This window comes from Pinus tabuliformis, chromosome J (genome assembly GCF_031772625.1).
Source record: "Pinus tabuliformis cultivar Carrire ecotype Pingquan chromosome J, CPIR1, whole genome shotgun sequence".
In the NCBI taxonomy this organism is placed as follows: Eukaryota; Viridiplantae; Streptophyta; class Pinopsida; order Pinales; family Pinaceae; genus Pinus; species Pinus tabuliformis.
In genome coordinates this window covers 196269197-196284815 of record NC_142295.1, presented here as the reverse complement: position 1 = coordinate 196284815, position 15619 = coordinate 196269197, and the positions used below count along the sequence as shown (strand labels likewise).

Sequence of the window (15619 nt, the reverse complement as noted above, 5' to 3'; positions counted from 1 at the left end):
AAAGTGTGATGCTTTCGTTGTCATGATGGAGACTTGGTGGTTGAGAGGGAGCATACATTACCTCTCAACATGCAGAGCCAGAAGAAGTCTCAGATGATTGTGGAGGAGCCACGATTGGTGCAGCGGCTTCAGGAGGTTGTGGAGCAGCCACAACAAGGGAAGCTAAGAGGAGATCGAGTAGAGACATCTACTCATCCAGAGACCTCTAGTAGCGGGAAACTTCGAGCCAGGTGGGTTGAGGGATCACATGCAGCCATACCTCCAGGTAGGAGGTGGGGTGATGTGGATTGATTGTCCCAAGGAGGAGGGGCAGGATCCTTGAGGTACCCAACCTCTTGGATGAGACCTTGCTACGGGAGCCCCGATGTGTAGTAGCAAGAACTGACTGATTGGGTAGAGACAGATGTGGATGGAGCGGTAGAGAGAACGACAGTGCAGGGAATCCCAGGACAGCGCATAGCTAGCAGGCTGCAGCAATGCGAGAGGCACAAGTGTTTTGCACAGTGCTAGGTGGCACAGAGAGGTGTGCAATGGTGCGAGATGCATGAAGATGTTGCAGTAGCGCAGATGTCAGAGAGGGAGCACTTGTCAGCAGCAGGTAGAGCTTCAGCATTAGAGGGTGTTTCTATACCAACAGGGAGGTCAGTTGGGAGGTGCAGTGCGGATGCAATGCTGGGAGATAGAACCAGCAGCAGTACGGATGCAGTCAGAGATCAAAGTGACAGAGGCTAGAGCAGTCAGATACTGAAGAGCACAGAGATGCAAAGTTTCATTCGACAGAGGCAATAGCAGTTAGAGACTTTGATGACAGAGCAAGTGGACCGGCCAGATGTGTTGCATGGAGAACATTCTAGAGTTACAGGATCGGGTTTGAGAGGAAGCCTTTCTTGTTGAGAGTGAGTGTCGAAAAGTGTGCAACAAGAAATGCTTGTTGAGAGTGCAACAAGATGATAGAGCTTAGTGAAAAGAGTCGCCTTCACTAAGTGGTCCCGCAGGCTATTTTTTGGCGCAAGTCTATTTTTAGACTATGTCTATTTTTAGACATATGGATCATGTCTATGGATTGCAGGTTGCTGTTTATGGATGATTGGTCAAGTTGGGAAAAAATAGATGGACTTCTATTTTTGATGAAAGTGTGAGTGATCACAGTGTGAGTGATCAAAGTCTATTTTTAGACTGGCTGTCAAAAATAGAAAAGTCAAATATTATTGTCTCATAATAATATTTGGACTATAAACTTGATCTTATTCTCTTGGAGCACTTCAGTTTGAGCTACAGAGGTGGCACATGCAGTTGTCAGAAGGAAATACGCTTTTCTTATGAGTCAGTTGAGTTGTTGCATGCATGACTTCAGTTAGAACTCAAGTGAGTTGAGTTTAGTGGATTGGAGGTACAGTTGATGGAGTTGTGTTCAGTTTAACTTTGTTAAACTAGTTGTATTTAGTCTAACTGATCAATAGACTAGAGATGAGTTGGGTGAATTAGTTATTAATTAATTCACAAGTTATTAACTCATAATGCAACTATAGAATACATCAGTTAACTCAGTTGCATGTCAGTGCATGTTCAGTTCAGCAGGGACACGTGTTAGAGAATCAGATTGCTATCAGTTGTGACTATAGTTGTGCACCAGATCTTGCACAATCAAGGGATTGAGTATGCCAATGAGTTTGCTCACATATTTGCCCAGTATTGTAGCCTTTGCTCATGTCCAACAAAGTGTGAGTGATTATTTTGAGGTGAAATACGAGTTTGGGAAGTCATTCTCATCAGTTCTTGAGCAGGTATTGAGCAGTGGAGGCAGGCAAGCAGTGGAATAGATTTGGAGATCAGATCTGAGCTGTATTGTGTGTAACAGGTGGAGATGGTACTGGATTGCTTGTGATAAGCATTGTACTTTGTAATGTTACATGATTCAATCAATATAATATACAGATAGTTGGGGTTTTTAGCGAGATGCTTTCCCTGGGATACATACTGTGTTTATGAGTTTGATTGATGTTTCTATGTGTGCCTGTGAATGTTTCTGCTTCTGTAAATTGATGATCAACGTAGAGGAGATTATGTATTATACATGTTCCGCTTATAATTGTATGATCAAGATAATCTCTGTGAATATGTGTTAAATTATTCGAAATTTCTACATTCAGTTTGACTTGGTTAAACTAGTTGTAATTAGTCTAACTACAAATAGACTAATGATGAGTTGTTAAACTAATTATTAACTCATAAAGCAACTAAAGAATACATCAGTTAACTCAGTTGCATGTCAGTACATGTACAGTTCAATAGGGACAGGTGTTAGAGGATGAGATTGCTATCAGTTGTGACTATAGTTGTGCATGAGGATTTGCACAAGCAATGTATTGAGTATGCCAATGAGTATTGCGTTGATTTTGCCCACTAGAATAGCTTGTGCTCACGTGATTTCCAGTGTGAGTGATTCTCAGCAGGTTTATGCAATAGAGGCAGGCAAAGCAGTGGAGTAGATTTGAACTTGTGACTTGTTTGGGTCTGAGCTGGTTTGTGTGTAACAGGTGGAAATAGTGCTGGATATTTGTGAGGAGTATTGACTATTGTAATGTTACATGTTCTCAATCATTAATATACAGATAGTGTGGGGTTTTCAGCTATAAGCTTTCTCCGGGTTACATACTGTGTTAATGTGTGCATGCTATTGATGTTTTATTGTTATTGATGCTGCTAAATTGATGATCAACGTAGAGGAGATTATGTATTGTGTATGTATTCCGCAATAGTACATGATCAGGATAATCTCCATTGAATATGTGTTTATTATTCAAAATTTATACATAAATCAGCAACCAAAGAGGTCTCCAAAAGCTAGTTTCATAACCTTCTGTATTTAACTTACTATTGTTTCTACTGTATATAGTCACAAGCCCGCTTCATAAGCTCTCCTAACTTGCATGTAAGCTTTTGAGATGCATAGTTCTTTTCATTTAAATCTACCAACGACCTAATCATATAAAATATCATTTTTAGCCAACCTAACTGTTAAGCCATGTGCTTGTTTTGTGACCCCTTTAATTAGATCTGTCGTTTTACGCACCCTAAAGGTTGTCAATTCAAAATCTACCTGGGATAGGAGCAGATGCTTCATATCAGTACAAACTCAAGAGAGGATAAAAATTAAATGCTAATCACAAAGCGGGATATAGGTAGATAGAAAACACAACTAGAGCAGTTTGCAATAATTTTTCACATCCATAGAATAGCTAGTGTATTATAAGCTTTGGAGATGACTTTTGCACGTCCCTTATTGCAAATTTGGTATGCAATACTTTCTAGTTCAATTGGCCTATTTTGCGGTCAATATTAATATAATTTCATTTCAATTCTGAAACTTCAGAGTTTGTGGCCATGATTTGGTATTCTGGATCTGTTTTATTTGTTTCAAGTGATTTGCACCTCTTTATGAGTAGCTGAGTCCTTTCCTATTTTAGATCACCTTTGTATTCTCACATTGCATTAGAAACTTTTCTCAGATATCATTGTGCTTTTCATAACAATTGTTGAATTGTGTTTATCAAAAATCTCTGAGAACAAGAAAATTCAAGATTGCTTGCAACGAATTAAAAATCTGGAATTACCGCCAGTGCGTAGTGGGAGATACCGAGTTTCAGAAAATTCAGAAAACGGATCAGACTTCCAGTGTTTTCCTGTGTTTTTCTTTAAAGAAAATGTTTCTTGAAAAGCTAGCAACTTCCCATGAAGTTGGTTGCTGTGTGTCCCAAAAACACCCTAACTTCTTTCATAACGGGATGGGTTTTCCGGAAGAAAGGAGGCAGGAGGGGGGGGTTTTTCTGCATTGTAGGGACAGGCAGAGGGGAAAAAACACACACACAAAGAAAAAAAATAGGCTAAGTCTGGTGATGACCAGATATTCAAGCACTAAAGTGCAACGACTTGCTGAGGGCAGTGGTCCGGCAAGGGAGCTAGGGGGGAGATTCTGGTCCTGGAGGACGAATCTCAAGGTTGGGTGGCATATTGGAAGCGGGAGAAACAGTGGAGGCCTGGCTTCTGGAGTATTTGTAAGTTACAGCAGTGCAGGTAAGTGAGTAAACACTTGTAAGCAATTCTGCAAGAGTATTAGAAAAAGTAAATGTACTGTATAGAATTAACAACTACTGTTAGAAAACTCAGAATTTGTTATTGTCACTGAGGGGGTGTTGACTGAGGGTAAGAACACACATAGGATGTGTATCCCTGTTGTTTATTAATTGTTGTTTTTTTTTTAAAAAAGAATAGTGGTAGTGATACTCAAAACCTCCACGAAGGTGGATAAATGCTATGGGCGCTATAGAGCGGTCATGGTCAACAACTGTAGTCAGACTATTCCTAAATGTAGGAGGACTGTATGGCAGGGAGGAAAAGAACTGTTAAAAACTTTTCTGTTAAACCCCAATAGCAAACGCATTTATGTAAGATTTAGTGTAACACTTAACAGAAGTAATAGGGTTCTTAGAATGTTATAAATTCCTTGCCATGAACAGAAATGAGGCTAAATGCCTATTGTTTTCAAAAAAAAAAAAACAAAACAGAAAATGCTCGGTTGGTTTCTTCATGAGGGATTCCCTTGGTTTGTCAGCTTGAGCGTTTGAGCCCTTGTGAGTTGGGTCGGATTGGAAGTTGTGAACTCTGACGGTATAAGCCCGTGGAACGGGGAGTGAAAACAAAGAATATCCCCATGAGGGACTCCCTTGGTTTGTCAGCTTGAGCGTTTGAGCCCTTGTGAGTTGGGTCGGATTGGAAATTGTTAACTCTGACGGTATAAGCCCGTGGAACGGGGAGTGAAAACAAAGAATATCCTCTGCAATAGGACGAGAGCAATAAAAGAAAACTTCACATAACGGAAACCCCTAATGCTATACTTAGCTGCATTCTATGTTGCTATACTTTACTGCCATAGCTCTGTAGCTAATGGGGCCAAAATCTTAGAACACTGTACTTGATCATCTCTTGTGATGTAAGATATTATGTCCAGCAGGACGAGAAACAGCACAAATGGCTGGCACTGTCTTGCTGTATAGTTGCCCTAAACTTTCTGGCAGAATTTTTTTTGGCATGAGAAGTTCCTGAATATTATCTGTAAAACCAATATTTGGTGGGTTCAGTAATTTTTTTAGGGTACTTTGTTTCTGATGAGGTTCAATTTGGAATTAAATTGTCTTATAGTTATGTGCTTTGACATGCCATTTCCATCATTATCTGGAGATGGATCTAATTATGTATGATAAATATATGATTTTGTTGGAACATGATACTTTGTTTCCATCATGATTATATGTAACAAGTACAGGTTATATATGACCTGAGATGTAGGCATTCTGGTATATAATATCTCTTATTTTGCACTCAATGAGAGTGCAAAAAGCAGTTTACCGCATTTTGTATAGTTTCCAAGATTTCAAGGACATGGATGCAGATATAAAAAATATCCTTTCTGCTTTACTGCAATTTTATTTTTCAGAACCCAAAATATATCTAAATTAAATGGATGAGCATAGTTTGGGATTTGCCAGCAAAAGTAATTGTTTTCATAAGCAGACAAGCAGGGCATTTTTTGTTTCTTTGAGAGCAGCTTAAAACAGATTTGGATGCTAGTCAAAATGGATGATGGTGATTTCAGTCCAGCATAAGTGAATAGGAAAGGTGGATCTCAAATGATTTTGAATTATGGAGGTATACTTCGTAGATGCTGTAACCACCTTTTGTTTGTATTATCATTTATTTTTGCCATAAATAATTCATACCTGAAACCTTTGAAAAGATGACCCTTTTTTAGGTATGGATATCAATCACCAGTTGTTTTGATTGGTCTTATGCTGCTTTCTGTTAACTGTTTCACTTTGTAACCATTTCTTATTTGACATTAGTAAATTTAAAAACAGTTTGAATGAATTTTCATTGAGGTGGGGCTTTTTACTATTATGAATATTGGGAACAAGCATCAATGTTTTCCTGTAGAATGCTGTATCTGATGTTTCTGTGATTAGCCTTTTTCAAACATAGTCCCAGTCATGGATAGCATAATATTTTCCTGGAGAATACAATAGCTATTGTTTTTGTGATTAGCCATTTATGGATGTCAGTTGAAAGCCACACGGCTGATGTAGTATTTGATTTGTTTTGATATATGGTTCTGTTTTCTGGGTATGAAATTGCTGTTGTATATTTTAGCTTGATGAGTGCTTGCTTTGATTGCTTTAATAGTACAAATTGGATGCATTTTATTATCTCATTTTCGTATAGTAAATAGATAATTCTAGTACAAATACAAAAAGATAAATATTTTCAGGGAAGCAATTTATAAAGACAGGGAAAATGCAGCAGCAATGTCAAAACGATTTGTGGGAGGGTCGGAAATTCAGCGCTATGGAGGTTATACTAGAAAGCAAAGCATTGATGGAGAGGACCCTTTTTAACAGTCCAGTTAGAGTTGACTGGAATGACTGAAGCATATTCATCAGGAAATAAGGTGCTGATTGTATTTGAAGGATTACATTGAGGCCGGGACTGTATCAGAAAATAAGGTTCTGATTGTATTTAAATTCTAAAGGATTACATCGAGGCCTGGAATGCATCGGGAAATTCTGATTGTATTCAACAGATTACATTGAGGCATGGGCTGGGAAGTTCACTGAAAAATTATAAAAAGCTGTTTGCAAATGTCAGTCAATGTTTTGGGCAGGATTACACATTTTGTTGCAGAATATTGCAAGAAAAGCCAAATGGGCTTCTTGGCTTGGTGACATCCCATGCTCGTGAGATGGTGTCATTTTGGAATAAACCTTGGTGAATGGTTAGTGAACAAATTTTAATTGAACGATACAACGAGGTTCTGGTTTTATTATATTAATCACATTGAGTCCCTGACTGCAAATTAAATGTAAAGAGATGGGAGGCTGATTCTAAATGTCAGTCATTGTTTTGAGGAAGGATTACCCATCTGGCTGCAGAGTGTTGCAAGAACCAACAGGGCTTCTTAGCTAGGTACCATTCCATGGCTGTGAAAGGGTGTCATGTTGGAAATAAACCTTGATGAACTGTTAGTAAAAAAATTGTATTTCAACAATGCATTCATAAATTCTGTTCAAGATTGAACTTTGATTGGAAGTTGATGCTGCGACTCTATTACTGGAGGTAGTATTGTTTTTCTGCGAGTATTCTGAGTCCTGACATAGGCAGAAGTTAGAAGGTGTGAATAGTAATTGTATACAAACGTTACAAGTAAGCCGGTTATTTGTTTAGGTTTAGGTAAACTAAACTTTGGTTTATCCTTTTAAGATGTATTTCGAGGCTTTGGATCAGGCCACACAATATAAAAATTCATTTTTATATAAGCTAGCAAGTCCCTGCGATAGGGGCTATTTCCAATCACTTTGTAATCTGGTAGATACAAGATGATACAAGCAATAAGATCCCGACTAATTTGAAGGTCTTTAAACAAATTTCACTTGTACTAGCGTCATTGGTGATGCCAACCATTGACATTAATAATATTTCTATCGTTCCCGATTGCAAAATGTATATGCACGGCAGCAGGAAAATATTACACAATCTACTAATTCCGAATCTCATAAAACCAAACAGTATGAAAACTACTAATTTATTGATGTAGTCGGATTATTCCTAAATGTAGGAGGACTGTATGGCAGGGAGGAAAAGAACTGTTAAAAACTTTTCTGTTAAACCCCAATAGCAAACGCGTTTATGCAAGATTTAGTGTAACACTTAACAGAAGTAATAGGGTTCGTAGAATGTTATAAATTCCTTGCCATGAACAGAAATGAGGCTAAACGCCTATTGTTTAAAAAAAAAAAAAAACAAACAGAAAATGCCCGGTTGGTTTCTTCATGAGGGACTCCCTTGGTTTGTCAGCTTGAGCGTTTGAGCCCTTGTGAGTTGGGTCGGATTGGAAGTTGTGAACTCTGACGGTATAAGCCCGTGGAACGGGGAGTGAAAACAAAGAATATCCTCTGCAATAGGACGAGAGCAATGTTAAAAGTGTAATTTCAACGCAGCCGAAAACCACCAAACAAAACCATCTACCTTGTTCGCACCGCCTTTTGGCAAAGGCTGTTTTTCCTTGGAGCCCTCCGAACACATTCAGCATGAGACACGCGTCCAGTGTACGAACCCCCCAAAACCATTTTCCCCGGACAGTAAAGTTCGTTTGTTTTACCCGAGGTTGGTGTGCGAACCTCGTTGGATCAGCCAAGTGATCTGGGCATGAAATCTTCACCGTCGATCTCCGGAAAGTGCACAGGCCCACGTCAAATCAATTTTTACGTGGAGTAAAAGGTCTATGGTTTGACCGCCGTGTAAGAAAAGTCATGGCTTTTAATGCTGTTCGTAATTGTTTGGTGGAGGTCTGTTTTAAATGGTTATGGGCATACGTCCCATTTGTATTTTTTTATATATGCATTTACGTAAGTTTAGGTGTAGGCCATTTAATATGGTTATGGGCCACGTTAGTTTTTTTTTTTTTATTATGTTTTTTATACATGGCTATGTGTGTTGATTTTTTTTGTATGTATTGCGCACGGGAGTAAAGAGAAAACTGGTTTTTTACGGCAGTAAGAAGAACCAGAGGGTGTATGCACAGCAGTGCACAAATATGTTGTAATGTTTTTGTGTGGGCATTGAAAAACAGAGGTGAAGGAAAACCATGTGTGGTTTTGCAAGTGCATAAAGAAAATGGTGGAGCGTAAGTTGTTTTACACACCAGTGAATGTAAATTTTGTTTTACAGCAGTAAGCTCATGTAAACTTTTGTTACAGCAGTAAGTTGTTTTTCACAGCAGTGAATATGAAAATGATTTTACAGTGGTAAATCTCTCTCAGAAAAAGAGGATGTATTAGTTTTTTTTTGTTTTAATGAATAGAAATATTTTATGGTGGTGAAATCCTCTGTTACTCAGTGAAATTTTTTTTAAGCTGTCTGTGTATAAAAATCCTGTGGAGGTAAAACAGAGCATTGCCTCTGTGTTTAGTTTGAATCTTGGTTTTGGTATTTTCCCCATCAAAAATAACCAACAGTGGTATCAGAGCAGGATTAGGCTCTTTGTAGGAGACAAAGAAGCTGAAGGGAGAAGGTTGTTGCTGCAGCAAAACCTCTCAGGCAGTTAGAAGACTCAGACAGCGAAGGATTCAGGTATTCCCCAAAAGCATTTCTCTTGTTATTGCAGAAGACAGTCAGTTTTTAAAAAAAATCACAGTCAAGGATTTAAAACCATAGTTCAAGATGCAAGGAATGGCAAGCACAAGCATGGGTATGTTCAACACCCAGCTCCCACACTTTAATGGGAAGAACTATGACTACTGGTCTATAACCATGAGAGCTTTGTTCATCGCTCAAGATATATGGGAACTAGTAGAATATGGGTTTGAGGAACCAGCAGATGAAAATGAGTTCAATGCACTAACTCAGGGAGAGAAGGATCAACTGAAGCTCAATAGGAAGAAGGATGCAAAGGCCATTGTCTTGTTGTATCAAGCAGTGGACCAGAGTATATTCCCAAGGATAGCAGCAGCTAAAACATCACACAATGCATGGGAAACCCTTAAGACAGCCTATCAAGGCATGGAGAGAGTGAAGACAGCAAAATTGCAAATGCTGAGAAAGGATTTTGAAAACTTGAAGATGAAGGAGTCAGACAACATTGAATCATTCTTCACTCATGTGATTGGTGTAATCACACAAATGAGAACTCATGGAGAAACAATTGAAGATAGAAGAATAGTGGAGAAAATATTGAGGGTCTTACCCTCAAGGTTTGATGCCATAGTCACCACCATTGAAGAGACAAAGGATCTCTCAAAATATTCAGTTGATGAGCTACATGCATCACTGATAACTCATGAGCAGAGGTTGAGTAGGAATGAAAACTCATCTCTTGAGCAAGCTTTCAAGACCCAGTTGTCCTTTGGAAAAGGAAGAGGTCAAGGAAGAGGAAACCGAAGAGGAAGAGGCAGAAGCCAGAACAGAGGTGGAAGGAACAACCCATCAAATGCACAAGGAAGAGGCAGCAATCAAAATCAGAACCAAGGTCAAGGCAGCAACCAACAAAGAGATCAGTATCAGGCTCAAGGACAAAGGTATGATAAATCTAATGTTCAATGCTATTATTGCAAAAAGTATGGACATTATGCTAGTGATTGTAGAAAGAAACAGCATGATATGAATAGCAGACAAAATGCAAATGTTACAAGAGAAAACAGCAGTCAAAATAATGTCCTGTTAGCTTGTAACATGGCTGAAACACATAGTGAGGACATATGGTTTTTAGACTCAGGTTGCAGCAACCATATGACAGGGAATGTAGCCCTCTTTTCAGCCTTAAATCAGAATTTGAAATCAGAGGTCACACTAGGAACTGATAGTAAAGTGTCTGTTATGGGAAAAGGGGAGGTAAAAATATTCACAAAACAAGGAGAAAAGAAAACCATAGCAGATGTCTACTATGTCCCCGGAATGAGATGTAACCTATTGAGTGTTGGACAGCTTATCCAAAAGGGTTACAATGTTTATTTTGTAAATGATGTGTGCACCATCATGGACATACCACCCAGCAAAAGATGCATTGCTGAAGTGAAGATGACAAGGAACAGAATGTTCCCTCTTAGAATAAGAGCAGACTTGAAGAACAAGAAGGAAATGGCAGCAGTCACCCAAGAGGCCTTCCAAAGTGTGCCAAAGGATGAGAACTGGTTATGGCACTTGAGATTCGGGCATCTAAATTTTGGAGGTCTAAACTTATTGAGCAGAAAAGGAATGGTAAGAGGATTACCATTGATAGAGAAACCGGACAGCCTATGTGAAGGCTGCATATTGGGCAAACAACATAGAGAAAGTTTTCCATCAGGGAAAAGTATAAGGGCAAAGGCACCCTTAGAGATTATCCACTCAGATTTGTGTGGACCAATGCAAGCTCCATCATTAGCTGGCAGCCTATATTTCTTGACATTCATTGATGATTTTACAAGAAAGACTTGGATATATTTCCTCAAGAACAAAAGTGAAGTTTTTGAGAAATTCCAAAACTTCAAAGCACTTGTGGAGAACCAAAGCGGGCTGCACATAAAAGTTTTGAGAACTGATAGAGGAGGTGAGTATATCTCCAATGAATTCCTAAAGTTTTGTAGGGAAAATGGAATTCATAAACAATTCACAACTCGGTACACCCCACAGCAAAATGGAGTTGCTGAAAGGAAGAACAGAACCATCATGGAGATGGCAAGGAGCATGTTGAAGGCAAAGCATTTGCCAAATGAGTATTGGGCTGAAGCTGTACATTGTGCAGTTTATATTTTGAACAGGTGTCCTACAAAAGCAGTCATGAACAAAGTGCCAGAAGAGGCATGGAGTGGGAGAAAGCAAGGAGTCACCCACATGAGAGTTTTTGGGTGTGTGGCCTATGCACACATTCCAGATAAACTAAGGAGGAAGTTGGACAGCAAAGGGGAGAAATGTATCTTCATTGGATACAGTGATGAATCCAAAGCCTACAGGCTGTACATTCCATCTACCAAGAAGTTCTTTGTAAGCAGGGATGTTCAATTCATTGAAGAGGAAGCTTGGGATGGAAGCATAGAGAAAACAGTGAACATTAAAAGCTGTTTGCCTCATGATGAAGATGAAGAGGAAGTGGCTGAAATGAATCCCCAAACAGCGGCACCAACACAAGGACAGCAAGGGACACCATTGAGGATCAATGAGAGTGCTTCTCCAAGCACACCACAAGGAGGAAATTCAAGTGCATCTTCAAGCACTTGCACACCAAGTGAAAGAGGTAAGAAGTTTAGAAATCTAAGTGACATTTATGATGAAGGAATGAATTCCTTATTTGCCTTGTATTGTCATGTTGATGATCCTATTCATTTTGAAGAAGCTATTAAAGATAGGAAATGGATAGAAGCTATGGATGAAGAGATGAATGCCATAGAGAGAAACAAAACATGGGATTTGGTTGAGCTACCGAAAGGCAAAGAAGTCATTGGTGTGAAATGGGTCTACAAGACCAAGAGCAATGCTGAAGGCAAGATTGAAAGGCATAAAGCAAGGCTGGTTGTCAAAGGCTACAAGCAGCAGTATGGGAGAGATTATGAGGAGACTTTCGCCCCGGTTGCAAGAATGGAAACCGTGAGAGCAGTGCTGTCCATAGCAGCTCAAAACAAATGGAAAGTCTACCAAATGGATGTGAAATCAGCATTCCTAAATGGAGTGTTAATGGAAGAGGTCTATGTGGAACAGCCTCTCGGATATGAGAAGAAAGGAGAAGAGCACAAAGTGTGCAAATTGAAGAAAGCTCTTTATGGGCTGAAGCAAGCGCCAAGAGCATGGTACAGCAGGATAGATTCATATCTATTGGAGAATGAATTTGACAAATGTGAAGGAGAACCCACAGTCTACATCAAAGAAAAGGATGGTAAAATTTTAATTGTTGTCTTGTATGTAGATGATGTTATTTTCACTGGAAATGATATTTATCTTATTGAGAATTTTAAATCAGTCATGAAGAATGAATTTGAAATGACTGACATGGGTTTCTTGAGATACTTCTTAGGCATAGAAGTAGATCAAAATGAAAAAGGAATTTTTATATCTCAAGCAAGATATGTAAATCAAGTTTTGGGCAGATTTAAGATGGAAGAATGCAAGGCAGCAATCACTCCCACAGTGATGGGATTAAAGCTCAGCAGAGAGGACAACAGCAAGGATTTTGATCCTAGCCTGTACAAAAGCATTGTGGGCAGCCTTATGTATTTAACAGCAACTAGGCCTGATATTATGTATGCTGTTAGTTTGATTTCCAGGTTCATGGAGAGGCCAAAGGAGGCACATTGGCAGGCAGCAAAGAGAATTTTGAGGTATGTCAAAGGCACTAAAATGTTTGGAATTTTATATCATGCCTCAGAACATTCAGATTTGGTTGGGTACACAGATAGCGATTGGGCTGGAAGTGTAGATGATCGGAAGAGCACTTCCGGTTATGTTTTTAATATGGGTTCAGGAGCCATCTCATGGGCTTCTAAGAAGCAGTCCATTGTAGCATTATCTACAGCAGAGGCAGAGTATGTGGCAGCGACAGCAGCAGCATGTCAGGCAGTATGGATGAGAAGGATGTTGAGAAGCTTAGGCCAAGAGCAGGCAAAAGCGACAGTGGTCTTTTGTGACAATAGCTCAGCTATTGCTTTGTCAAAGAATTCAGTGTTTCATAAGAGAACGAAACACATCGACACAAGGTTTCACTACATCAGAGAGTTAGTGAACAATGGAGAAATTGTCTTAGAACATTGCAGGACTCAGGAACAGGTAGCAGACATTTTGACAAAGCCACTGGACCAGAAAAGCTTTGAATTTTTGAGGAAGTGTCTGGGTATGACAGAATGCCCAGCTGTTGAAATTAAAGGGGAGTGTTAAAAGTGTAATTTCAACGCAGCCGAAAACCACCAAACAAAACCATCTACCTTGTTCGCACCGCCTTTTGGCAAAGGCTGTTTTTCCTTGGAGCCCTCCGAACACATTCAGCATGAGACACGCGTCCAGTGTACGAACCCCCCAAAACCATTTTCCCCGGACAGTAAAGTTCGTTTGTTTTACCCGAGGTTGGTGTGCGAACCTCGTTGGATCAGCCAAGTGATCTGGGCATGAAATCTTCACCGTCGATCTCCGGAAAGTGCACAGGCCCACGTCAAATCAATTTTTACGTGGAGTAAAAGGTCTATGGTTTGACCGCCGTGTAAGAAAAGTCATGGCTTTTAATGCTGTTCGTAATTGTTTGGTGGAGGCCTGTTTTAAATGGTTATGGGCATACGTCCCATTTGTATTTTTTTATATATGCATTTACGTAAGTTTAGGTGTAGGCCATTTAATATGGTTATGGGCCACGTTAGTTTTTTTTTTTTTATTATGTTTTTTATACATGGCTATGTGTGTTGATTTTTTTTGTATGTATTGCGCACGGGAGTAAAGAGAAAACTGGTTTTTTACGGCAGTAAGAAGAACCAGAGGGTGTATGCACAGCAGTGCACAAATATGTTGTAATGTTTTTGTGTGGGCATTGAAAAACAGAGGTGAAGGAAAACCATGTGTGGTTTTGCAAGTGCATAAAGAAAATGGTGGAGCGTAAGTTGTTTTACACACCAGTGAATGTAAATTTTGTTTTACAGCAGTAAGCTCATGTAAACTTTTGTTACAGCAGTAAGTTGTTTTTCACAGCAGTGAATATGAAAATGATTTTACAGTGGTAAATCTCTCTCAGAAAAAGAGGATGTATTAGTTTTTTTTTGTTTTAATGAATAGAAATATTTTATGGTGGTGAAATCCTCTGTTACTCAGTGAAATTTTTTTTAAGCTGTCTGTGTATAAAAATCCTGTGGAGGTAAAACAGAGCATTGCCTCTGTGTTTAGTTTGAATCTTGGTTTTGGTATTTTCCCCATCAAAAATAACCAACAAGCAATAAAAGAAAACTTCACACAACGGAAACCCCTGATATCAGGAATGGGTGAGGTTTCCAGTTTCGTGGACTACATTGTATGCACCCACATTGGGAAACGCTGGTCCAGGAGGGTGTTGAACTCATGCGACGGGGTCTCGCGTTTTGACCACACTAATACAAGACAGCTAGAGGGATAGACTACGGGTGTTAGGAGGGGCAGGGTTTGAACCCTCGAAACCTCATGCGGAGCCAAACCCTAATTGATTAGAGGCAGTAAATACACCTGGTGGAATTAAACAGAAAACACGACAAATGACATAGCTAAAAAAATCGAAACCAATTTGTCAGGATGAAACGTTTCACTGGAAAACTGAATATATATATATACTGCTGTACAGTGCCACAAATTTAGGGAGCTGAAACAGCTCTAAACAACCAAATCAAACTAAGAATCTGAGCGATAAATCATTTCAGTGAAGCCATAATATGTATTTAAGATTCCAATAAAAACTTTCATGTTCAGTTCCAAGTCTGGAAAGACAAATAAACGGAACACACACGATATATTACATTACCAAAAAAAACTGGCCCTGAAAATGGAGAATTGCCCAGGGTCATAAATGAATCTCAGACGGCCCCGGTATAAGTCTAACAAACAAAACAACATGTTCAGCCAGAACGGCTCAGAGAAGCGACCTCGAGGAACGAAGCCTCATATCCATTAACCAGAAAGAAAAACAGAAGTCGTCACGGGGTTGGCCTCACCGGAACCCAAAACAGGGTCACCTAATAGTGTGCTCATGCGAGCTGTAGCTACAATTCAGGCACGGTGGCCTGTAGACTAAGGTCCAGACCCAATTTCTACAATCAATAGCAAGTGGAATTTCACCATACCGGAGGAAAATCAGAATGACTACCAGCTCATCTCTCCGTCCAAAGCCATCCGCAACCCAGGTAGAAGGAGCGAGAGTACCTGCGTGCAAGCCATATACCATGGTTAAAGAAATGCAAATACCTAACCGGTACAAGAAATAGTTAGTACAGGAATCAAACTGGGAATCAACAAATTAGTTAGTACAGGAAAGAAACTGTTATGTAATTACCTGGCGATAAATCCTGGTGGTAGGAGTAGGTTCTGAAGCCTCGGGCGC

The 15619-nt window shown here is 39.5% G+C and overlaps 1 long non-coding RNA gene across 1 annotated transcript in view; it reads right to left on the bottom strand.

The window, feature by feature from the left end:
* LOC149226353 (uncharacterized) overlaps positions 1-15404 on the bottom strand; it is a 28508-nt gene extending 13104 nt beyond the window's left edge. Inside the window, exon 1 of the long non-coding RNA XR_016247021.1 lies at positions 15363-15404. This is a non-coding gene — a long non-coding RNA (uncharacterized LOC149226353). The remainder of the gene's footprint in view (positions 1-15362) is intronic.
* Positions 15405-15619: the final 215 nt, after the last annotated feature.